Source organism: Pseudophryne corroboree, chromosome 3 (assembly GCF_028390025.1).
Source record: "Pseudophryne corroboree isolate aPseCor3 chromosome 3, aPseCor3.hap2, whole genome shotgun sequence".
Lineage (NCBI taxonomy): Eukaryota > Metazoa > Chordata > Amphibia > Anura > Myobatrachidae > Pseudophryne > Pseudophryne corroboree.
The window spans coordinates 493,630,369-493,654,865 of record NC_086446.1 but is presented as its reverse complement, the minus strand read 5'-3'; the positions used below and the strand labels follow the sequence as shown (position 1 = coordinate 493,654,865).

Below are 24,497 nucleotides of genomic sequence, written 5' to 3'. Positions count from 1 at the left end.
TGAGCTTTTTGGTGGACTTTCTGACACTCCCACCCGGGCTGTCCTGTATGATTACCATCCCTGAGCCCCCCTGGTCACTGCTGAATAGAACCGGGGAGTGCCGAGAGCACCCGCTGTCTGTGGCTGGGGGATCTCACACTGCGGCCTTCTCAAGCCGCTGGGCCACGGTCTCAATTAGAGGGATCCCGCCTGCACTCCGCCGGCCCCTCATCAGTCCACATCAGGAGGAGTTGGTCTCTATTGGACCTGTGGTGCGGGTACTGACCGCCTCCCTGCCACCAGGATTAATTAAGCGGCAGCTCTGATTGTCCGGAGCCTGCCAGAAGGTATTGTGCTGCACTGCTGTGCGCCATTTTACACTGCCTGTCTCACTCATTCAGCTGTACTACACTGCACACAGACAACCTTTCTGGACACATCTGCTGTGTTTCTACACCCTTGCTGGATCCTATCTGCTGCATATTGTGTATGCCTCTGCAGATATGGGCCATGCATGCTGATATGATGCCCTGCATGGGATCCCAACCTCCATTGCCGATTCCTGATTCTTTCTGACCTTTTTCTTCTGTTATTTTTTATTTTTTACTACTGGATATTGCTGCTTATATATGACTACATTTTCCCAACATCTCTCCCCTCCCACACATTTATCCTGATGTTCCTGGCTCCGTGATTTTTTCTGCCGTCCCTTTTTCATCCTGACAAGATTCCTGGGGGTCTGATTGTACCTCTTTTTTTCATATATCTCCATCATACAAGCCTACAGTTTGTGTCATTTGCTGTGATCACTGTGGAGAAGTTTATAACACCTGCCACTCCAGCGAGGCCTGTACGTTGCAAGCCGGGAAAAAAAGGAGATGCTGTTACTGCATTGGATGCTTCCAACTCGGAACAGGGAGGCCCTACTTCCTCTCATTCATCTCATGTCTGCACCTCTTTGGGTTATGATGATGTGGTTAGAGCTATCACTGCGACTGTTACACCCCTCTTGGATAAACAGGCTGCGAAACTTGCAGACGCTATCAAAGATATAAAATCTCAATTGGACTCCACCGACCTGCAAGTTGTGAAGAAAAAAAATAAGATAGAGGAACATAGCAACAACTTGAAGATGAACGGAAACATACTCTCCAAAAGAACAACCAAAGATAGGTACTAGTCGGTGTCAAGGGCGCTATGAATCAAAAAGATTCACAATATGTAATTCATTGTAAATGAATATGAAAATACATCCCTCATGTGAAATCAGATAGTGGCTTCCCCTTAATGGTCAATTGAATGAATGGTTAGACGGATAATCCAATTGTCTTGAACTTTCTTTAAATGCAGATTCACTGAAGCTCATGCAAGAAAATGAGAAAAACAACATGTGTAGTCCAGTTTCACTTTGCGTAAAATATTCACGTCTTCTAAAGATAATACAGAAGAGGGAGCGTACCCCACTCACACTAAGTCAGGCAAATTCAATCACATCAAGATATCTTTACTAGGTATGATGAATTCTCATATTAATATAAATCTCCAATCATAGAGAAGTATAGCAACCGGTACTGGTCGAATTTGCGTACCAAAACTCACACAAAAGTGAAGCAAGATACTCCTATCAAGGTATCTTTGGCAATGAACAACAATCCAAATGCGTACCCCAACTCACACGAAACGGAGTATATTGACTCCTATCTCGGTATCTTAATATGTTCTCCGGGATTCAACCCCACTGTGTATGAAATGTCCAATGGGGGTAATGTTATCCAAGTAAGGAGGAACTGTTTTTCCATATAAAAGAGTGGTGATAGTTGTCGACGCGTTTTGGTCGCAAGGGCCTTTATCAAGACATCCAGTAAGTTTGGCATTCACTAATCCGAAAATTACATCTTGTTGATATTTGGCGAGTGCAGCAGCCTATTGATACGGATTTTACTTTTCTCTAACGTCCTAGTGGATGCTGGGGACTCCGTAAGGACCATGGGGATAGACGGGCTCCGCAGGAGACATGGGCACTTTAAGAAAGAATTTAGGTTCTGGTGTGCACTGGCTCCTCCCTCTATGCCCCTCCTCCAGACCTCAGTTTGATACTGTGCCCAGACGAGCTGGGTGCTTTTCAGTGAGCTCTCCTGAGTTTGCTGAGAGAAAGTATTTTTAAAGTTTTTTTTATTTTCAGTGAGCTCTGCTGGCAACAGACTCCCTGCATCGTGGGACTGAGGGGAGAGAAGCAGCCCTACTTTCTGAAGCTAGGTCCTGCTTCTTAGGCTACTGGACACCATTAGCTCCAGAGGGATCGTACGCAGGATCTCACCCTCGCCGTCCAATCCCAGAGCCGCGTCGCCGTCCCCCTCGCAGAGCCGGAAGACAGAAGCCGGGTGAGTATGAGAAGCAAAGAAGACCTCACAGGCGGCAGAAGACTCCGTTCTTCACTGAGGTAACGCACTGCAGCTGTGCGCCATTGCTCCCACACACCTCACATACTCCGGTCACTGTAAGGGTGCAGGGCGCAGGGGGGGGGCGCCCTGGGCAGCATTTGGGACCTCTTTTGGCAAAAGTTAAACATATATACAGCTGGGCACTGTATATATGTATGAGCCCCCGCATATTTAAGCGGGACAGAAGCCCGCCGCCGAGGGGGCGGAGCTTCTTCCTCAGCACTCACCAGCGACATTTTTTCTCCACAGCTCCGCTGAGAGGAAGCTCCCCAGGCTCTCCCCTGCAGATACACGGTAGAAGAGGGTAAAAAGAGAAGGGGGGGCACATAATTAGGCGCAAAAAACAATATATAAACAGCAGCTACTGGGTTAACATTAAGTTACTGTGTTATTCCTGGGTTTATAGCGCTGGGGTGTGTGCTGGCATACTCTCTCTCTGTCTCTCCTAAGGGCCTTGTGGGGGAACTGTCTTCAAAAAGGGCATTCCCTGTGTGTGTGGTGTCGGTACGCTTGTGTCGACATGTCTGATGAGGAAGGCTATGTGGAAGCAGAGCGGGAGCAAATGAATGTGGTGTCTCCGCCGACACCTGATTGGATGGATATGTGGAAGGTTTTAAATGATAATGTTAATTCCTTGCATAAAAGCTTAGAAAAAGCTGAAGCCTCAGGACAGTCAGGGTCCCAACCCGTGCCTGATCCTATGTCGCAGAGGCCGTCAGGGTCTCAGAAGCGCCCACTAGCCCAAATTGTTGGCACAGATACCGACATGGATTCTGACTCCAGTGTCGATTACGATGATGCAAAGTTACAGCCAAAATTGGCCAAATCCATCCGTTATATGATTATAGCAATTAAGGATGTGTTGCACATCACAGAGGAAATCCCAGTCCCTGACAAGAGGGTACATATGTATGGGGGAAAGAAGCCGGAGGTAACCTTTCCCCCCTCACACGAGCTTAATGAGTTATGTGAAAAGGCTTGGGAATCTCCAGATAAAAAACTGCAGATTTCCAAAAGGATTCTTATGGCGTATCCTTTCCCGCCAACGGACAGGTTACGCTGGGAATCCTCCCCTAAGGTGGACAAAGCTTTAACACGCTTATCCAAGAAGGTAGCCCTGTCATCACAGGATACGGCTACCCACAAAGATGCTGCGGTTCGCAAACAAGAGGTTACCCTAAAGTCCATTTATACACATTCAAGTACCTTACTGAGGCCGGCGATCGCGTCGGCCTGGGTGTGTAGTGCTGTAGCAGCATGGACGGATACCGTGTCTGAGAAAATTGATACCTTAGACAAGGATACTATATTGTTAGCCTTGGGGCATATTAAAGACGCTGTCCTATATATGAGAGATGCTCAAAGAGACATTAGTCTACTGGGTTCTAGAATAAATGCTATGTCAATTTCTGCCAGAAGGGTCCTGTGGACTCGGCAATGGACAGGTGATGCCGACTCAAAAAGGCATATGGAGGTTTTACCGTACAAGGGTGAGGAATTGTTTGGGGAGGGTCTCTCGGACCTGGTCTCCACAGCTACTGCTGAAAAGTCAAATTTTTTGCCATATGTTTCCTCACAGCCTAAGAGAACACCATATTATCAAATGCAGTCCCTTCGATCACAGAAAAACAAGAAAGTCCGAGGTGCATCCTTTCTTGGCAGGGGCAGAGGAAAGAAGCTGCACAACACAGCAAGTTCCCAGGAACAGAAGTCCTCCCCGGCCTCTACAAAATCCACCGCATGACGCTGGGGCTCCACAGGCGGAGCTAGGCCCGGTGGGGGCACGTCTTCGAAATTTCAGCCACAAGTGGGTTCACTCCCAGTTGGATCCCTGGGCAATAGATATTGTGTCTCATGGATACAAGCTGGAATTCGAGGAGATGCCCCCTCACCGATACCTCAAATCGGCCCTGCCAGCTTCCCCCCACGAGAGGGAAATAGTGTTAACTGCAATTCACAAATTGTATCTTCAACAGGTGGTGGTCAAGGTTCCCCTCCTTCAACAAGGAAGGGGTTATTATTCGACCATGTTTGTAGTCCCGAAACCGGACGGTTCGGTCAGACCCATATTGAATTTAAAATCCCTGAACATATACCTGAAAAGGTTCAAGTTCAAGATGGAATCGCTGAGAGCGGTCATCGCAAGCCCGGAAGGGGGGATTTTATGGTGTCTCTGGACATAAAGGATGCATACCTTCATGTCCCCATTTATCCACCTCATCAGGCGTACCTCAGATTTGTGGTACAGGATTGTCATTACCAATTTCAGACGTTGCCGTTTGGTCTATCCACGGCACCGAGAATATTTACCAAGGTAATGGCGGAAATGATGGTACTCCTGCGGAAGCAAGGAGTCACAATTATCCCATACTTGGACGATCTCCTCATAAAAGCGAGATCAAGAGAGCAGTTGCTGATCAGCGTAGCACTTTCTCTGGAAGTGTTATGGCAACACGGCTGGATTCTAAATATTCCAAAGTCGCAGTTGGTTCCTACGACTCGTCTGCCTTTCCTGGGCATGATTCTAGACACAGACCAGAAAAGGGTTTATCTCCCGATGGAGAAAGCTCAGGAACTCATGACACTGGTCAGGAACCTATTAAAACCAAAACAGGTGTCAGTGCATCACTGCACTGGTGTCCTGGGAAAGATGGTGCATCATACGAGGCCATTCCCTTCGGCAGGTTCCATGCAATGACTTTTCAATGGGACTTACTGGACAAGTGGTCCGGATCACATCTTTAGATGCATCGGTTAATCACCCTATCCCCCAGGGCCAGGGTGTCACTCCTGTGGTGGCTGCAGAGCGCTCACCTTCTCGAGGGCCGCAGATTCGGCATTCAGGACTGGGTCCTGGTGACCACGGACGCAAGCCTCTGAGGTTGGGGTGCAGTCACACAGGGAAGAAATTTCCAAGGTCTGTGGTCAAGTCAAGAGACTTGCCTTCATATCAACATCCTGGAACTAAGGGCCATATACAACGCCCTATGTCAAGCGGAGACCCTGCTTCGCGACCAACCGGTTCTGATTCAGTCAGACAACATCACCGCAGTGGCTCATGTAAACCGCCAAGGCGGCACAAGGAGCAGAGTGGCGATGGCAGAAGCCACCAGAATTCTTCGCTGGGCGGAGAGTCACGTTAGCGCACTGTCAGCAGTGTTCATCCCGGGAGTGGACAACTGGGAAGCAGACTTCCTCAGCAGACACGACCTCCACCCGGGAGAGTGGGGACTTCATCAGGAAGTCTTCGCACAGATTACGAGTCGGTGGGAACTGCCACAGGTGGACATGATGGCATCCCGCCTCAACAAAAAGCTACAGAGGTATTGCGCCAGGTCAAGAGACCCTCAGGCGATGGCTGTAGACGCCCTGGTGACACCGTGGGTGTTCCAGTCGGTCTGTGTATTTCCTCCTATTCCTCTCATACCCAAGGTGCTGAGGATAATAAGAAAAAGAGGAGTGAGAACAATACTTATTGTTCCAGATTGGCCAAGAAGGACTTGGTATCCAGATCTGCAAGAAATGCTCATAGAGGACCCGTGGCCTCTTCCTCTAAGACAGGACTTGTTGCAACAGGGGCCCTATCTGTTCCAAGACTTACCGCGGCTGCGTTTGACGGCATGGCGGTTGAACGCCGGATCCTAGCAGAGAAAGGCATTCCGGATGAGGTCATTCCTACGCTGATAAAGGCTAGGAAGGACGTGACCGCTCAACATTATCACCGTATATGGCGAAAATATGTTGCTTGGTGTGAGGCCAGGAATGCTCCTACGGAGGAATTCCAGCTGGGCCGTTTCCTTCACTTCCTACAGTCCGGAGTGAATTTGGGCCTAAAATTGGGTTCCATTAAGGTCCAGATTTCGGCCCTATCCATTTTCTTTCAAAAGGAGTTGGCTTCTCTACCTGAAGTTCAGACGTTTGTAAAAGGAGTGCTGCATATTCAGCCCCCTTTTGTGCCTCCAGTGGCACCATTGGGATCTTAACGTGGTGTTGAGTTTCCTGAAAGCCCACTGGTTTGAACCACTCAAAACGGTGGAGTTGAAATATCTCACGTGGAAGGTGGTCATGCTATTAGCCTTGGCTTCGGCTAGGCGTGTGTCAGAGTTGGCGGCTTTGTCACATAAAAGCCCCTATCTGGTTTTCCATGCGGATAGAGCAGAATTGCGGAGCCGTCCACAATTTCTGACGAAAGTGGTTTCATCCTTTCATATAAACCAACCTATTGTGGTGCCTGTGGCTACTACTGACTTGGAGGATTCTGAGTTACTTGATGTGGTCAGGGCTTTGAAGGTTTATGTAGCCAGAACGGCTAGGGTCAGGAAAACAGAGTCTTTGTTTATCCTGTATGCTTCCAACAAGCTTGGTGCTCCTGCTTCAAAGCAAACTATTGCTCGCTGGATCTGTAACACGATTCAGCAGGCTCATTCTGCGGCTGGATTGCCGCTGCCAAAATCAGTTAAGGCCCATTCCACTAGGAAGGTGGGCTCTTCTTGGGCGGCTGCCCGAGGGGTCTCGGCATTACAGCTTTGCCGAGCGACTACTTGGTCAGGTTCAAACACTTTTGCAAAGTTCTACAAGTTTGATACCCTGGCTGAGGAGGACCTTGTGTTTGCTCAATCGGTGCTGCAGAGTCATCCGCACTCTCCCGTCCGTTTGGGAGCTTTGGTATAATCCCCATGGTCCTTACGGAGTCCCCAGCATCCACTAGGACGTTAGAGAAAATAAGATTTTACTTACCGGTAAATCTATTTCTCGTAGTCCGTAGTGGATGCTGGGCGCCCGTCCCAAGTGTGGACTTCTTCTGCAATACTTGTATATAGTTATTGCTTCAATAAGGGTTAAGTTATGGTTGCATCAGGGTTTGACCTGATGCTCTGTTATTTGTCATACTGTTAACTGGTTGTTATCACATGTTATACGGTGTGATTGGTGTGGCTGGTATGAATCTGGCCCTGGATTACCAAAATCCTTTCCTTGTACTGTCAGCTCTTCTGGGCACAGTTTCTCTAACTGAGGTCTGGAGGTGGGGCATAGAGGGAGGAGCCAGTGCACACCAGAACCTAAATTCTTTCTTAAAGTGCCCATGTCTCCTGCGGAGCCCGTCTATCCCCATGGTCCTTACGGAGTCCCCAGCATCCACTATGGACTACGAGAAATAGATTTACCGGTAAGTAAAATCTTATTATTATTCAACCCCTCATACTATGTATTCTAGAATCGACTATTTAATACCGGCTTCAGATTTAGCTGTTAGAATAGATGGTTACGGTATAGAGACACTAGGACTGAAAGACCATGCTCTTATTTGGTTTCTTTTGTCTCCCTTGACCCCTTCAGGCAGTTACAAACTTTGGCAATTCCCATCCTTTCAAGCATCCTCCATCTCGTTTAAAGATATGCTGCAGTCTATCTGGAATGACTATATGTTTGCGAATTCTGCACACATTTCAGACCCAGCCTTATATTGGCAAACTGCCAAAGCGGTTGTCCACGGCCAAATTTTATCCTACGCTTCACACCATAAAAAAATAGGCAATCACTAATTCTTGATTCTCAAAAGACTTTGACGCAGGCTTACCGTACGTTGAGATTAGATCCATCCCCAGCTCATAGGTCACAATATGAAGAATCTAAACTAGTTTTTGATACTTTCATGCAACAAGTGGTTGATACTAGAGTTAGGTCGAGTAGATTTTTATTTCACAAATACGGCAATAAAAACAGTAAACTGCTTTCTAATCTTTGCGGAGTGAGAGGACTAGTTCTGCTATTTTAGCCCTAAAAGATTCTGCGGGGGAGATTCAAACGAAGGGGCCGTCCATCATTAAAGTCTTACACTTTTTTTATACTGACTTGTATTCCCAAGACCCGATAGATGTCACTAACAAATATATTTTTGGGAATAAAATTTCCCTTCCTACATTGACAGTCACAAGTTGTTTCTTTGACTTGTCCTGTCTCGGAGGTTGAGGTCTTATCAGTTATTAAATCCCTTAAACTTGGTAAATCTCCAGCTCCGGATGTGTATACTGGGGAATTCTATAAACTCCTCCAATCTTCACTCTCCCAACCCCTTACTAACCTTTTTAACTTTTTTTTACAGACAATAAGCTTCCACCCTATTTCAATGATGCTATAATTAAGGTTTTACCGATACCAGGCAGGGATCGCACACTTCCGAGTTCCTATTGCCCCATATCATTATAGAATGTGGATTACCAGCTTTTTACCAAGATTTTGGCGGAGAGATTCAAATGGGTGTTCCCATCCCTGGTGCACCATGACCAGACAGGCTTTGTTTGGGGCCGCAATGAGGTCATTAACATCCGAAAGGTCCTGGCTGTCCTCCAACATTTAGATGATATCCACGTAAATGATCTTCATCTTCTACTGTCGCTTGATGCTGAGAAAGCGTTTGACCTAGTGGTCTGGGATCACCTGTATGAAACTGCGCAATTTTGGCTTTTCCGCCTGAATCTTCTCACTTATTCAGATGTTAAATTCGGCCTTCACCTCAAAGATACTAGCTAGGGAAGCCAATTCTGGGCCATTTTTTCAATCCCGGGTATCGGGATTGAAAAATGGCCAATCCCGGGATTGGCCTTTTGCTGTGTGGCCGCCCCCTCGCCCCACCCCGCCCCGCACACATAACTCACCATATACCGGGGGCGGGCGGGCAGGGAACATCTACTGAATGCTGCTGGCGGCTCCGTGCAGCGGCTGACGGCGCAGCGTGACCTCTCACGCTGCGCTAGGGAGCCGGAACAAGGAAGCCGGGCAGCGTCTGAGCGTCCTGTGGACGCTCAACGCTGATCCCTCAATCCCCGGGATTGGAGCTTCCAATCCCGGGATTGAATCCTGGCCATTTTTGCCCCTAAATCCCGGGATCCCGCCGATCCCGGGATTGGCCACCATAATACTAGCTAATAATTTTATATCTGAGCCCATTTGTGTCTGTAGGGGTACCAGGCAAGGTTGCCCCCTCTCTCCCCTCCTATTCTTCACTTCACTTGCCCTAGAACCCTTAGCTATCGCTTTATGAGCTAACCCTTTCAATGGTATTAAATTGGGTAAAGAAGACCTTAAATTGTCACTGTTCACAGGTGACATGTTGTTTGTGTCACAAGCTTCCATTTCAATTCCTTCTATTTTGCTCAAAATATCCACATTTAGCTCTTTTGCCAGCTACAAAGTTAATGTGGTTAAATCGGAAGTACTCCCTGTGACTAGACCTGATCTTTTACTTCACTGCTCCACTCCCTCTTCATTTCAGGTAGTAACGGCCCAACTGAAGTACTTAGGTATTTTTTTCTCTGACGTCCTAGTGGATGCTGGGAACTCCGTAAGGACCATGGGGAATAGACGGGCTCCGCAGGAGACTGGGCACTCTAAGAAAGAATTAGGACTACTGGTGTGCACTGGCTCCTCCCTCTATGCCCCTCCTCCAGACCTCAGTTAGAATCTGTGCCCGGCTCGAGCTGGTTGCACACTAGGGGCTCTCCTGAGCTTCTAGTAAAGAAAGTATTTATTAGGTTTTTTATTTTCAGTGAGATCTGCTGGCAACAGACTCACTGCTACGAGGGACTTAGGGGAGAGAAGCGAACCTACCTGCTTGCAGCTAGCTTGGGCTTCTAGGCTACTGGACACCATTAGCTCCAGAGGGATCGAACACAGGCCCAGCCTCGGTCGTCCGGTCCCGGAGCCGCGCCGCCGTCCCCTTTGCAGAGCCAGAAGCAAGAAGAACGTCCTGGAAATCGGCGGCTGAAGACTCCGGTCTTCATTAAGGTAGCGCACAGCACTGCAGCTGTGCGCCATTGCTCCCTATGCACACCACATACTCCGGTCACTGATGGGTGCAGGGCGCTGGGGGGGGCGCCCTGGGCTGCAATTAGAGTACCTTAAATTGGCAAACAGCACATAATATAGTCTAATAAACTATATATGTGCAAAAATCCCCTGCCATAATATTAATAAAAGAGCGGGAGAAGCCTGCCGTGAAGGGGGCGGGGCTATCTCCCTTAGCACACTGGCGCCATTTCCTCTTCACAGCTCCGCTGGAAGACAGCTCCCCAGGCTCTCCCCTGCAGTTTCCAGGCTCAAAGGGTAAAAAAGAGAGGGGGGGCACTAAATTTAGGCGCAAACTGTGTTTATATAGCTGCTATAGGGAAAATCACTTTGTGTAGTGTAAATCCCTGTTTATATAGCGCTGTGGTGTGTGCTGGCATACTCTCTCTCTGTCTCCCCAAAGGACTTTGTGGGGTCCTGTCCTCAGTCAGAGCATTCCCTGTGTGTGTGCAGTGTGTCGGTACGGCTGTGTCGACATGTTTGATGAGGAGGCTTATGTGGAGGCGGAGCAGGTGCCGATAAATGTGATGTCACCCCCTGCGGGGTCGACACCAGAATGGATGGTTATGTGGAAGGTTTTACACGACAGTGTCAACTCCTTACATAAAAGGTTCAATGACATAACAGCTGTGGGACAGCTGGCTTCTCAGCCAGTGCCTTCCCAGGCGTCTCAAAGGGCATCAGGGGCTCAAAAACGCCCGCTACCTCAGATGGCAGACACAGATGTCGACACGGAGTCTGACTCCAGTGTCGACGATGACTAGACTAATGTACATTCCACTAGGGCCATCCGTTGCATGATTACGGCAATCAAAAATGTGTTGCACATTTCTGACATTAACCCAGGTACCACTAAAAAGGGTATTATGTTTGGGGAGAAAAAGCAACCAGTGGTTTTTTCCCCCATCAGATGAGTTGAATGAAGTGTGTGAAGAAGCGTGGGCTTCCCCCGATAAGAAACTAGTGATTTCTAAAAAGTTACTGATGGCGTACCCTTTCCCGCCAGAGGACAGGTTACGTTGGGAGACATCCCCGAGGGTGGATAAAGCGCTCACACGCTTGTCAAAAAAGGTGGCACTGCCGTCTCAGGATACGGCCGCCTTAAAGGAGCCTGCGGATAGAAAGCAGGAGGCTATCCTGAAATCTGTATATACACACTCAGGTACTATACTGAGACCTGCTATTGCTTCAGCATGGATGTGCAGTGCTGCAGCAGCGTGGTCTGATTCCCTGTCTGATAACATTGATTCTCTTGACAGGGACACTGTATTACTAACCATAGAGCATATTAAAGACGTAGTCTTATATATGAGAGATGCACAGAGGGATATTTGCCGGCTGGCATCTAGAATTAATGCAATGTCCATTTCTGCCAGGAGAGTATTATGGACTCGGCAGTGGACAGGTGATGCGGATTCTAAAAGGCACATGGAGGTTTTGCCTTACAAGGGTGAGGAATTGTTTGGGGATGGTCTCTCGGACCTCGTTTCCACAGCAACAGCTGGGAAGTCGACATTTTTACCTCAGGTTCCCTCACAGCCTAAGAAAGCACCGTACTATCAGGTACAGTCCTTTCGGCCCCAGAAAGGCAAGCGGGTTAAAGGCGCGTCCTTTCTGCCCAGAGGCAGGGGTAGAGGGAAAAAGCTGCACCATACAGCCAGTTCCCAAGAACAAAAATCCTCCCCTGCTTCCACTAAATCCACCGCATGACGCTGGGGCTCCACTGGTGAAGCCAGGTGCGGTGGGGGACCGTCTCCGGAACTTAAGCGACCGGTGGGTTCGCTCACAGGTGGATCCCTGGGTTCTACAAGTGGTATCTCAGGGCTACAAGCTGGAATTCGAGACGTCTCCCCCTCGCCGTTACCTCAAATCAGCCTTGCCAACTACTCCCCAGGACAGGGAGGTAGTGCTGGCGGCAATTCACAAGCTGTACCTCCAGCAGGTGATAATAAAAGTTCCCCTCCTTCAACAGGGACGGGGTTACTATTCCACAATGTTTGTGGTACCGAAACCAGACGGTTCGGTGAGACCCATTCTAAATTTGAAATCCTTGAACACTTATATAAGAAAGTTCAAGTTCAAAATGGAATCGCTCAGGGCGGTTATTGCAAGCCTGGAAGAGGGGGATTACATGGTATCACTGGACATCAAGGATGCTTACCTGCATGTCCCCATTTACCCACCTCACCAGGTGTACCTCCGTTTTGTGGTACAGGACTGCCATTACCAATTCCAGACGTTGCCGTTTGGTCTGTCCACGGCACCGAGGGTATTTACCAAAGTAATGGCCGAAATGATGATACTCCTTCGAAAGAAGGGAGTTATAATTATCCCGTACTTGGACGATCTCCTTATAAAGGCGAGGTCCAGGGAGCAGTTGTTGGTCGGAGTAGCACTATCTCAGGAAGTGCTACAACAGCACGGCTGGATTCTGAATATTCCAAAGTCGCAGCTGGTTCCTACGACGCGTCTGCTGTTCCTGGGTATGGTTCTGGACACAGAACAGAAGAAGGTGTTTCTCCCGGAGGAGAAGGCCAAGGAGTTGTCATCTCTGGTCAGAGACCTCCTGAAACCAAAACAGGTGTCGGTGCATCACTGCACGTGAGTCCTGGGAAAGATGGTAGCTTCTTACGAGGCAATTCCATTCGGCAGGTTCCATGCAAGGATCTTTCAGTGGGATCTGTTAGACAAGTGGTCCGGATCGCATCTTCAGATGCATCGGCTGATCACCCTGTCCCCGAGGGCCAGGGTGTCTCTGCTGTGGTGGCTGCAGAGTGCTCATCTTCTCGAGGGCCGCAGATTCGGCATACAGGACTGGGTCCTGGTGACCACGGATGCAAGCCTCCGAGGTTGGGGGGCAGTCATTCGGGGAAGAAACTTCCAAGGACAATGGTCGAGTCAGGAGGCTTCCCTACACATAAATATTCTGGAACTAAGGGCCATTTACAATGCCCTACGTCAGGCAAGACCCCTGCTTCAAAACCAGCCGGTGCTGATTCAGTCAGACAACATCACGGCGGTCGCCCATGTAAACCGACAGGGCGGCACAAGAAGCAGGATGGCGATGGCAGAAGCCACAAGGATTCTCCGATGGGCGGAAAATCACGTGATAGCACTGTCAGCAGTGTTCATTCCGGGAGTGGACAACTGGGAAGCAGACTTCCTCAGCAGGCACGACCTCCACCCGGGAGAGTGGGGACTTCATCCAGAAGTCTTCCAGCTGATTGTAAATCGTTGGGAAAGGCCACAGGTGGACATGATGGCGTCCCGCCTCAACAAAAAGCTAAAAAGATATTGCGCCAGGTCAAGGGACCCTCAGGCGATAGCTGTGGACGCTCTAGTGACACCGTGGGTGTACCAGTCGGTTTATGTGTTCCCTCCTCTTCCTCTCATACCAAAGGTGCTGAGGATAATAAAAAAGAGAGAGGAGTAAGAACTATACTCATCGTTCCGGATTGGCCAAGAAGGACTTGGTACCCGGAACTACAAGAAATGATCTCAGAGGACCCATGGCCTCTGCCTCTCAGACAGGACCTGCTACAGCAGGGGTCCTGTCTGTTCCAAGACTTACCGCTGCTGCGTTTGACGGCATGGCGGTTGAACGCCGGATCCTGATGGAAAAGGGCATTTCGGTTGAAGTCATTCCTACGCTGATAAAAGCTAGGAAGGCTGTGACAGCAAAACATTATCACCGCATATGGCGAAAATATGTTGCTTGGTGTGAGGCTATGAAGGCCCCCACTGAAGAATTTCAGCTGGGTCGATTTCTGCACTTCCTACAGTCAGGAGTGACTATGGGCCTAAAATTGGGATCCATTAAAGTCCAGATTTCGGCCCTGTCTATTTTCTTTCAAAAAGAACTGGCTTCACTGCCTGAAGTTCAGACGTTTGTTAAGGGAGTGCTGCATATTCAGCCCCCTTTTGTGCCCCCAGTGGCACCTTGGGATCTCAAAGTTGTGTTGGATTTCCTAAAATCACATTGGTTTGAGCCACTTCAGACCGTGGAATTAAAATATCTCACGTGGAAAGTGGTCATGCTTTTGGCCTTGGCTTCGGCTAGGCGGGTGTCAGAATTGGCGGCTTTGTCCTGTAAAAGCCCCTATCTGATCTTCCATATGGACAGAGCAGAATTGAGGACTCGTCGCCAATTTCTCCCTAAGGTGGTATCAGCGTTTCATTTGAACCAACCTATTGTGGTGCCTGCGGCTACTCGGGACTTGGAGGCTTCCAAGTTGCTGGACGTAGTCCGGGCCCTGAAAATCTATGTTTCCAGGACAGCTAGAGTCAGAAAGACTGACTCGCTGTTTATCCTGCATGCACCCAACAAGCTGGGTGCTCCTGCTTCTAAGCAGACTATTGCTCGCTGGATCTGCTCCACGATTCAACTTGCACACTCTGCGGCTGGATTGCCGCATCCTAAATCAGTAAAAGCCCATTCCACGAGGAAGGTGGGCTCTTCTTGGGCGGCTGCCCGAGGGGTCTCGGCTTTACAACTTTGCCGAGCTGCTACCTGGTCGGGATCAAACACGTTTGCAAAATTCTACAAGTTTGATACCCTGGCCGAGGAGGACCTTGAGTTTGCTCATTCGGTGCTGCAGAGTCATCAGCACTCTCACGCCCGTTTGGGAGCTTTGGTATAATCCCCATGGTCCTTACGGAGTTCCCAGCATCCACTAGGACGTCAGAGAAAATAAGAATTTACTCACCGGTAATTCTATTTCTCGTAGTCCGTAGTGGATGCTGGGCGCCCATCCCAAGTGCGGATTGTCTGCAATACTTGTATATAGTTATTGCCTAACTAAAGGGTTATTGTTATGAGCCATCTGTTCAGTGAGGCTCAGTTGTTATTCATACTATTAACTGGGTATAGTTATCACGAGTTGTACGGTGTGATTGGTGTGGCTGGTATGAGTCTTACCCGGGATTCCAAATCCTTTCCTTGTTGTGTCAGCTCTTGCGGGCACAGTTTCCCTAACTGAGGTCTGGAGGAGGCGCATAGAGGGAGGAGCCAGTGCACACCAGTAGTCCTAATTCTTTCTTAGAGTGCCCAGTCTCCTGCGGAGCCCGTCTATTCCCCATGGTCCTTACGGAGTTCCCAGCATCCACTACGGACTACGAGAAATAGAATTACCGGTGAGTAAATTCTTATTTTCTCTATCGTCCTAGTGGATGCTGGGGTTCCTGAAAGGACCATGGGGAATAGCGGCTCCGCAGGAGACAGGGCACAAAAAGTAAAGCTTTAGGATCAGGTGGTGTGCACTGGCTCCTCCCCCTATGACCCTCCTGCAAGCCTCAGTTAGATTTTTGTGCCCGGCCGAGAAGGGTGCAATCTAGGTGGCTCTCCTAAAGAGCTGCTTAGAAAAGTTTAGCTTAGGTTTTTTATTTTACAGTGAGTCCTGCTGGCAACAGGATCACTGCAACGAGGGACTTAGGGGAGAAGAAGTGAACTCACCTGCGTGCAGGATGGATTGGCTTCTTTGGCTACTGGACATTAGCTCCAGAGGGACGATCACAGGTACAGCCTGGATGGTCACCGGAGCCTCGCCGCCGGCCCCCTTGCAGATGCTGAAACGAGAAGAAGTCCAGAATCGGCGGCAGAAGACTCCTCAGTCTTCTTAAGGTAGCGCACAGCACTGCAGCTGTGCGCCATTTCCTCTCAGCACACTTCACACGGCAGTCACTGAGGGTGCAGGGCGCTGGGAGGGGGGCGCCCTGGGAGGCAAATGAAAACCTTTTTTGGCTAAAAATACCTCACATATAGCCTCCGGGGGCTATATGGAGATATTTAACCCCTGCCAGAATCCATTAAAGAGCGGGAGACGAGCCCGCCGAAAAAGGGGCGGGGCCTATCTCCTCAGCACACAGCGCCATTTTCCCTCACAGAAAGGCTGGAGGGAAGGCTCCCAGGCTCTCCCCTGCACTGCACTACAGAAACAGGGTTAAAACAGAGAGGGGGGGCACTAATTTGGCGTTAGAAATATATAAAAGATGCTATAAGGGAAAACACTTATATAAGGTTGTCCCTATATAATTATAGCGTTTTTGGTGTGTGCTGGCAAACTCTCCCTCTGTCTCTCCAAAGGGCTAGTGGGTCCTGTCCTCTATCAGAGCATTCCCTGTGTGTGTGCTGTGTGTCGGTACGTGTGTGTCGACATGTATGAGGACGATGTTGGTGAGGAGGCGGAGCAATTGCCTGTAATGGTGATGTCACTCTCTAGGGAGTTCGACACCGGAATGGATGGCTTATTTAGGGAATTACGTGATAATGTCAACACGCTGCAAGGTCGGTTGACGACATGAGACGGCCGACAAACAATTAGTACCGGTCCAGAGGTCTCAGAAACACCGTCAGGGGTTTTAAAACGCCCGTTTACTTTAGTCGGTCGACACAGACACAGACACGGACACTGAATCCAGTGTCGACGGTGAATAAACAAACGTATTCCTTATTAGGGCCACACGTTAAGGGCAATGAAGGAGGTGTTACATATTTCTGATACTACAAGTACCACAAAAGAGGGTATTATGTGGGATGTGAAAAAACTACCGTAGTTTTTCCTGAATCCGATAAATTAAATGAAGTGTGTGATGATGCGTGGGTTCCCCCCGATAGAAAATTATGGGCGGTATACCCTTTCCCGCCAGAAGTTAGGGCGCGTTGGGAAACACCCCTTAGGGTGGATAAGGCGCTCACACGCTTATCAAAACAAGTGGCGGTGCCGTCTATAGATAGGGCCGTCCTCAAGGAGCCAGCTGACAGGAGGCTGGAAAATATCCTAAAAAGTATATACACACATACTGGTGTTATACTGCGACCAGCGATCGCCTCAGCCTGGATGTGCAGAGCTGGGGTGGCTTGGTCGGATTCCCTGACTAAAAATATTGATACCCTTGACAGGGACAGTATTTTATTGACTATAGAGCATTTAAAGGATGCATTTTCTATATATGCGAGATGCACAGAGGGATATTTGCACTCTGGCATCAAGAGTAAGTGCGATGTCCATATCTGCCAGAAGATGTTTATGGACACGACAGTGGTCAGGTGATGCAGATTCCAAACGGCACAAAGGTGTATTGCCGTATAAAGGAAGAGGAGTTATTTGGGGTCGGTCCATCGGACCTGGTGGCCACGGCAACTGCTGGAAAATCCACCGTTTTTACCCTAAGTCACATCTCTGCAGAAAAAGACACCGTCTTTTCAGCCTCAGTCCTTTCGTCCCTATAAGAGTCATATCTGCCCAGGGATAGAGGAAAGGGAAGAAGACTGCAGCAGGCAGCCCATTCCCAGGAACAGAAGCGTTCCACCGCTTCTGCCAAGCTCTCAGCATGACGCTGGGACCGTACAGGACCCCTGGATCCTACATGTAGTATCCCAGGGGTACAGATTGGAATGTCGAGACGTTTCCCCTTCGCAGGCTCCTGAAGTCTGGTTTACCAAGGTCTCCCTCCGACAAGGAGGCAGTATGGGAAACAATTCACAAGCTGTATTCCCAGCAGGTGATAATCAAATTACCCCTCCTACAACAAGAAAAGGGGTATTATTCCACATTATATTGTGGTACTGAAGCCAGAAGGCTAGGTGAGACCTATTCTAAATCTAAAAAAATTTGAACACTTACAAAGGTTCAAATCAAGATGGAGTCACTCAGAGCAGTGATAACGAACCAGGAAGAAGGGGACTATATAGTGTCCCGAGACATCAGGGATGCTTACCTCCATGTCCAAAATTTGCCCTTCTCACTAAGGGTACCTCAGGTTCGTGGTACAGAACTGTCACTATCAGTTTCAGACGCTGCCGTTTGGATTGTCCACGGCACCCCGGGTCTTTACCAAGGTAATGGCCGAAATGATGATTCTTCTTCGAAGAAAAGGCGTCTTAATTATCCCTTACTTGGACGATCTCCTGATAAGGGCAAAGTCCAGGGAACAGTTGGAGGTCGGAGTAGCACTATCTCGGATACTGCTACAACAGCACGGGTGGATTCTAAATACTCCAAAATCGCAGCTGATCCCGACGACAAGTCTGCTGTGCCTAGGGATGATTCTGGACACAGTCCAGAAAAAGGTGTTTCTCCCGGAAGAGAAAGCCAGGGAGTTATCCGAGCTAGTCAGGAACCTCCTAAAATCAGTGCATCATTGCACAAGGGTCCTGGTAAAGATGGTGACTTCCTACGAAGCAATTCCATTCGGCAGATTTCACGCAAGAATTTTTCAGTGGGATCTGCTGGACAAATGGTCCGGATCGCATCTTCATATGCATCAGCGGATAACCCTATATCCAAGGACAAGGGTGTCTCTCCTGTGGTGGTTACAGAGTGCTCATCTTCTAGAGGGCCGCAGATTCGGCATTCAGGATTGGATGCTGGTGACCACGGAGGCCAGCCCGAGAGGCTGGGGAGCAGTCACACAAGGAAAAAATTTCCAGGGAGTGTGATCAAGTCTGGAGACTTTTCTCCACATAAATATACTGGAGCTAAGGGTAAATTTATAATACTCTAAGCTTAGCAAGACCTCTGCTTCAAGGTCAGCCGGTATTGATCCAGTGGGAAAAACATCACGGCAGTCGCCCACGTAAACAGACAGGGCGACACAAGAAGCAGGAGGGCAATGGCAAAAACTGCAAGGACTTTTCGCTGGGCGGAAAATCATGTGATAGCATTGTCAGCAGTGTTTCATTCCGGGAATGGAAACTGGGAAGCAGATTTCCTCAGCAGGCACGACCTCCACCCGGCAGAGTGGAAACTTCATCGGGAAGTTTTCCACATGATTGTAAACCGTTGGGAAATACCAAAGGTGGACATGATGGCGTCCCGTCTGAACAAAAAACGGGACAGGTATTGCGCCAGGTTAAGAGACCCTCAGGCAATAGCTGTGGACGTTCTGGTAACACCATGGATGTACCAGTCGGTGTATGTGTTCCATCCTCTGCTTCTCATACCTAAGGTACTGAGACTTATAAGACGTAGAGGAGTAAGAACTATACTCATGGCTCCGGATTGGCCAAGAAGGACTTGGTACCCGGAACTTCAAGAGATGCTCACAGAGGACTTATGGCCTCTGCCGCTAAGAAGGGACTTGTTTCAGCAAGTACCATGTCTGTTCCAAGACTTACCGCAGCTGCGTTTGACGGCATGGCGGTGGAACGCCGGATCCTAAGGGAAAAAGGCATTCCGGAAGAGGTCATTCCTACCCTGGTCAAAGCCAGAAAGGAGGTGACCGCACAACATTATCACCACATGTGGCAAAAATATGTTGCGTGGTGTGAGGCCAGAAAGGCCCCACGAAGAAATTTCAACTCGGTCGATTCCTGCATTTCCTGCAAACAGGAGTGTCTATGGGCCTCAAATTGGGGTCCATTAAGGTTCAAATTTCGGCCCTGTCGATTTTCTTCCAGAAAGAAGTGGCTTCAGTTCCTGAAGTCCAGAAGTTTGTCAAGGGAGTATTGCATATACAACCCCCTTTTGTGCCTCCAGTGGCACTGTGGGATCTCAACGTAGTTCTGGGATTCCTCAAATCACATTGGTTTAAAACCAGTCAAATCTGTGGATTTGAAGCATCTCACATGAAAAGTGACCATGCTCTTGGCCCTGGCCTGGACCAGGCGAGTGTCAAATTGGTGGTTTTTTTCTCAAAAAAGCCCATATCTGGTTGTCCATTTGGACAGGGTAGAGCTGCGGACTCGTCCCCAGTTCTCTCCCTAAGGTGGTGTCAGTGTTTCACCTGAACCAGCTTATTTTGGTGCCTTGCGCCTACTAGGGACTTGGAGGTCTCCAGGTTGCTAGATGTTGTCAGGGCCCTGTAAATATAGGTTCCAGGACGGCTGGAGTCAGGAAAACTGACTTGCTGTTATCCTGTATGCACCCAACAAACTGGGTGCTCTTGCTTCTAAGCAGACTATTGCTAGTTGGATGTGTAATACAATTCAGCTTGCACATTCTGTGGCAGGCCTGCCACAGCCAAAATATGTAAATGCCCATTCCACAAGGAAGGTGGGCTTATCTTGGGCGGCTGCCCGAGGGGTCTCGGCTTTACAACTTTGCCGAGCGGCTATTTAGTCAGGGGCAAACACGTTGGTAAATCCTACAAATTTGATACCCTGGCTAAGGAGGACCTCATCCGCACTCTCCCGCCCGTTTGGGAGCTTTGGTATTATCCCCATGGTCCTTTCAGGAACCCCAACATCCACTAGGACGATAGAGAAAATAAGAATTTACTTACCGATAATTCTATTTCTCGGAGTCCGTAGTGGATGCTGGGCGCCCATCCCAAGTGCGGATTATCTGCAATACTTGTACATAGTTACAAAAATCGGGTTATTATTGTCGTGAGCCATCTTTTCAGAGGCTCCGCTGTTATCATACTGTTAACTGGGTTCAGATCACAGGTTGTACAGTGTGATTGGTGTGGCTGGTATGAGTCTTACCCGGGATTCAAAATCCTTCCTTATTGTGTACGCTCGTCCGGGCACAGTATCCTAACTGAGGCTTGGAGGAGGGTCATAGGGGGAGGAGCCAGTGCACACCACCTGATCCTAAAGCTTTACTTTTTGTGCCCTGTCTCCTGCGGATCCGCTATTCCCCATGGTCCTTTCAGGAACCCCAGCATCCACTACGGACTCCGAGAAATAGAATTATCGGTAAGTAAATTCTTATTATTACTCCTAACATTCAGAATATATATTCAGCTAATTTTTCCCCTGTAATCACACAAATTGTGAAAAATTGGATGCCATTGCCCCTATCTCTCATGGGACGGGTAGCCATCATTAAGAACGTGTTGTTTCCTAAATTATCTTTTGTGCTGCAAATGTTGCCTTTATTTTTGACCTAATCAGACCATGATAGGTGTAATGGTATTTTCCAAAAATTCATATGGCATGACAAAAAAACGAGAATTGCTCCAGCTAGATTGCTCTTACCCAAAGAGAAAGGTGGGCTTGGCCTTCCTGATATTTATACTTTTTTTTTTGTGCGGCCACGTTCCGATATTTATCTTATTGGTGTCTAACTCGATCGTTATTTACTAACCTACCTTCAGAGGAAACATTGTTTGACCCTTATGCCCCGACTGCATTACTATATTTACTGAGGAATAAACTGCCTGAGGGGGTTAAACATAATATTTTTTTTCGAGATACTTATAGAGCATGGTCAGATATTCACAAACGTTTGGGGACAAATCCCTTCTTGACTAAATATTTACCTCTCTGGGGTAAACCGGATTTCCCACCTTCCCTAATGACTCCGCACCTACTTTCATGGAAGTCTAAAGGAATAGCCATGATCTGGAATGTCTTTGACCCAGTGGGTGACTTGTACTTCTTACAACAAACTAAAGATCTATATGGTATTCCCAACTCCCACTTCTTTTTATTTCTGCAGATGAGGCATTACATTAACAGCAAGAAAATCTCTGGCTCTTATGACTCCTTTATGGACTCCTTCAACCCATCAGTCCTGTCCTCCCGCTTTACTTTGATCTCTCAATGTAAATTTAAGATACAATATATCTATAATAATTTAATGACCTTATCTTCCCATATGTCTTGGCAGAGAGTCTGGAGTGGATGGTCTCCTGACATCCCAGACTTTATTGCTTCTGCCCGTCTTATGAAACGGCTTCCATATGTTTATAAATGGCTAAGTTCGGCCCACCTGCAGGAAATACATTTTAAATTTCTCAACAGGGCATATATCTCACAGGCACAAAGGAGCTATATGCACCCTGATATACAAAGTACTTGTCCGAAATGTTCTGCCTCAGTTGCTAATTTTATACACAATGTCTGGGATTGTCCAAAGGTACAGAGATTGTTATAAATTACATGATTTCCTCCAACAGAAAACCAATAACACCTGGAAATTCTTTTTGTTGGCTGACTTCTTTGGTTGGGTGCCTTCCTTATTGCATAGCTCTAGTCTGCCCTTTTTAGTGATACTGGTTACGCTGGCCAAAAAACTCCTTCTATCTTTTTGGACATCAAAATCTGCTCCTACGTTATCTTTGTTGAAAACTGAATTACTTAATGTCCTCTATTTTGACCGTAAAACTGCATTGCTAGATATTGAGAAAGGAGTAGAGAAATGTTATAAAAGGCGGAGTCTTTACTTGAGGTATTTACCACAAAATGTAAGTTCACGTATTATGCAAATCTTTGACAACACAACTTGGTCGCTAAAACGTAGATTACACTAGAATGATTTCCAATCTAGGAGGAGACTCGTCCTCCTCCTTTTTTCTTAATTGTACTCTCTAGGAATGCTTTGTTATAGTGGGGCAGATGTATTAAGCCTGGAGAAGTGATAAAGCAGTGATGAGTGCAAGGTGATAATGCACCAGCCAATCAGCTCCAATATGTAAATTTACAGTTAGGAGCTGATAGGCTGGTGCGTTATCACCTTGCGCTTATCACTGCTTTATCACTTCTCCAAGCTTAATACATCTGCCCCATTGTGTACTATCTGGATGCCCATTTACAGACTTCAATATATGTTGAAATATTTCCACTATGAAATGATTGTTTACTCCCTCCCCCTTCCGTCGCTTCTCTCCTCTACTTTTTCCTCTTTGCTATCTTTTTTCTTTTTCCATTCTTTTCTTCTTCTTTACTTTTCTATCATAAAAAATAAAAACGGTATTTTGTTATAATATAATATTGGTTTTAGGTTGCTTATATAATATATTTGCTGGAATGGAGACGGCTACTTTTTCTCCTCCTTGCAGATCTGATAAAGAGATTTCTATGTCATGATTTATGTATGTTTACTGATCTGTTCAAGGAATTTTTATATTCCCCTGGCTCTTTCGTATGTCTCCACTACTCCTTGTATTTATGTTTTGCAATCTTATTTGATAAACACAATAAAATTGTTTGTTTGTTTTTTTGTTTATTTTAAAGAAATGTAGGCTTGAAGTCAGCCAGCCACAGAACCTGTGTAATCCATGAGCGTCCCAGGTAAAAGGGATAATATGGTCACCCTACTTTAGCAGCCTGAAGGTGAAAGCAGGTGGAGTAAGTTAAGTGATAAACTACACCTCTATACATCTCACACCAGCATAGTTTACCACAAACTGCTTACAATGCCAAGCAAAATAAATATATATATATATATATATATATATATCTATCAAAAAACCTTAAAAGAAAACGATCAGGAAGCATAACATATCACTCCAACCGTTAATCTATAGTTCAAGCATGCTGAGGTTTGTAGTTCTTCAGCAGTTGAAGAGATTGCCTGTGTTGCATATAGCACTACCTAGGCAGCGTGACTAAGGGTGTTATGCAAACAGGTGTGTCAAATATTTAAAAAAATAATAATAATAATTGAAATTAAATACCACTTTAAAAGCATGGTTTATTTCTTGATAAAAATAAATAAATAAAGTAGCAGTGTCCCTTTAAATCTCAGTGGGTTGTATTCAAATTATTCTTTGTTCCTCAAAAGAGAGTACATAGCTGTATGTGAAAGTGAAATGAGCAGCCTGCAAGTCAAGTTTAGGAGGAAGTTCTTTTTAATATATTACAGACACGCCATTTTGATAGACACCAGCAGAGTGGAACTTGCTGTGCCTTGTAAGTGGAATTGGGTAAAACAAGTTCTGTTATATGTTCTACAAGATTATTTAAAAAAAGAAACCCCTTTTTTATTTTATTTAACGGTGTTTTCTGAAATGCCTTTGTAGGTTTCTGCTGATCTGAGGGAGGAGTAACTTCTCTTTGTCTAAACAGTAACACTGAGCTGTGGACACAACTTCTGCCAGGTCTGTGGTGATTGGGTGCTGGATACACAGAAGGGACCGGAATTATACTGTTATACTGTATTCCTGGCCTGATTACAAAGTACAGTTCCAGGACTGACCAGCACTACACAGAAACAACTATTCATAATATACAGTAGTTGTGCAATTCCAGTCTGCTCGGTCAAACATCAACAGGAACACAAACGGGTAAATAATACTTTTTTGTATAACCGAGTAACAAAAGGTTTGTGAAAATAATTATTGGTGCAGTATTGCAAACTATTGTGCAAACCACAAGTGGGTTTGGAAGGAGGGAATGTATATGTTTATACCAACATATAACTGTAAGAAGAACACAGATTTACATACCTTGATTTAGTCTCTAGCTTTTTAGAAATGTATTGATATCTTCAGATAGAGACACAGTATGTATTTGTGTTGATTTGGGATATGACTATTGCTGGGTACACACCTGGCCGATTGATC

At 47.2% G+C, this 24,497-nt stretch overlaps 1 protein-coding gene across 7 annotated transcripts in view; it reads left to right on the top strand.

Annotated features, from left to right (window-relative positions):
* The window catches only part of LOC135056146 (nuclear factor 7, ovary-like), a 108,222-nt gene that overhangs the window by 25,548 nt on the left and 58,177 nt on the right, over positions 1–24,497 (top strand). For 3 of the 7 annotated variants that reach the window (XM_063960968.1, XM_063960962.1, XM_063960965.1), the window contains exons 2-3: positions 23,167–23,280; positions 23,955–24,218. The exons of 1 other annotated variant lie outside the window; for it this stretch is intronic. The gene's annotated coding sequence lies outside the window, so the exon portion shown is untranslated. Of the gene's footprint in view, positions 1–23,166; positions 23,281–23,705; positions 23,845–23,954; positions 24,219–24,497 lie in introns of those variants that run through there. 3 more of the 7 variants (XM_063960967.1, XM_063960966.1, XM_063960964.1) reach the window with 3 other exon arrangements.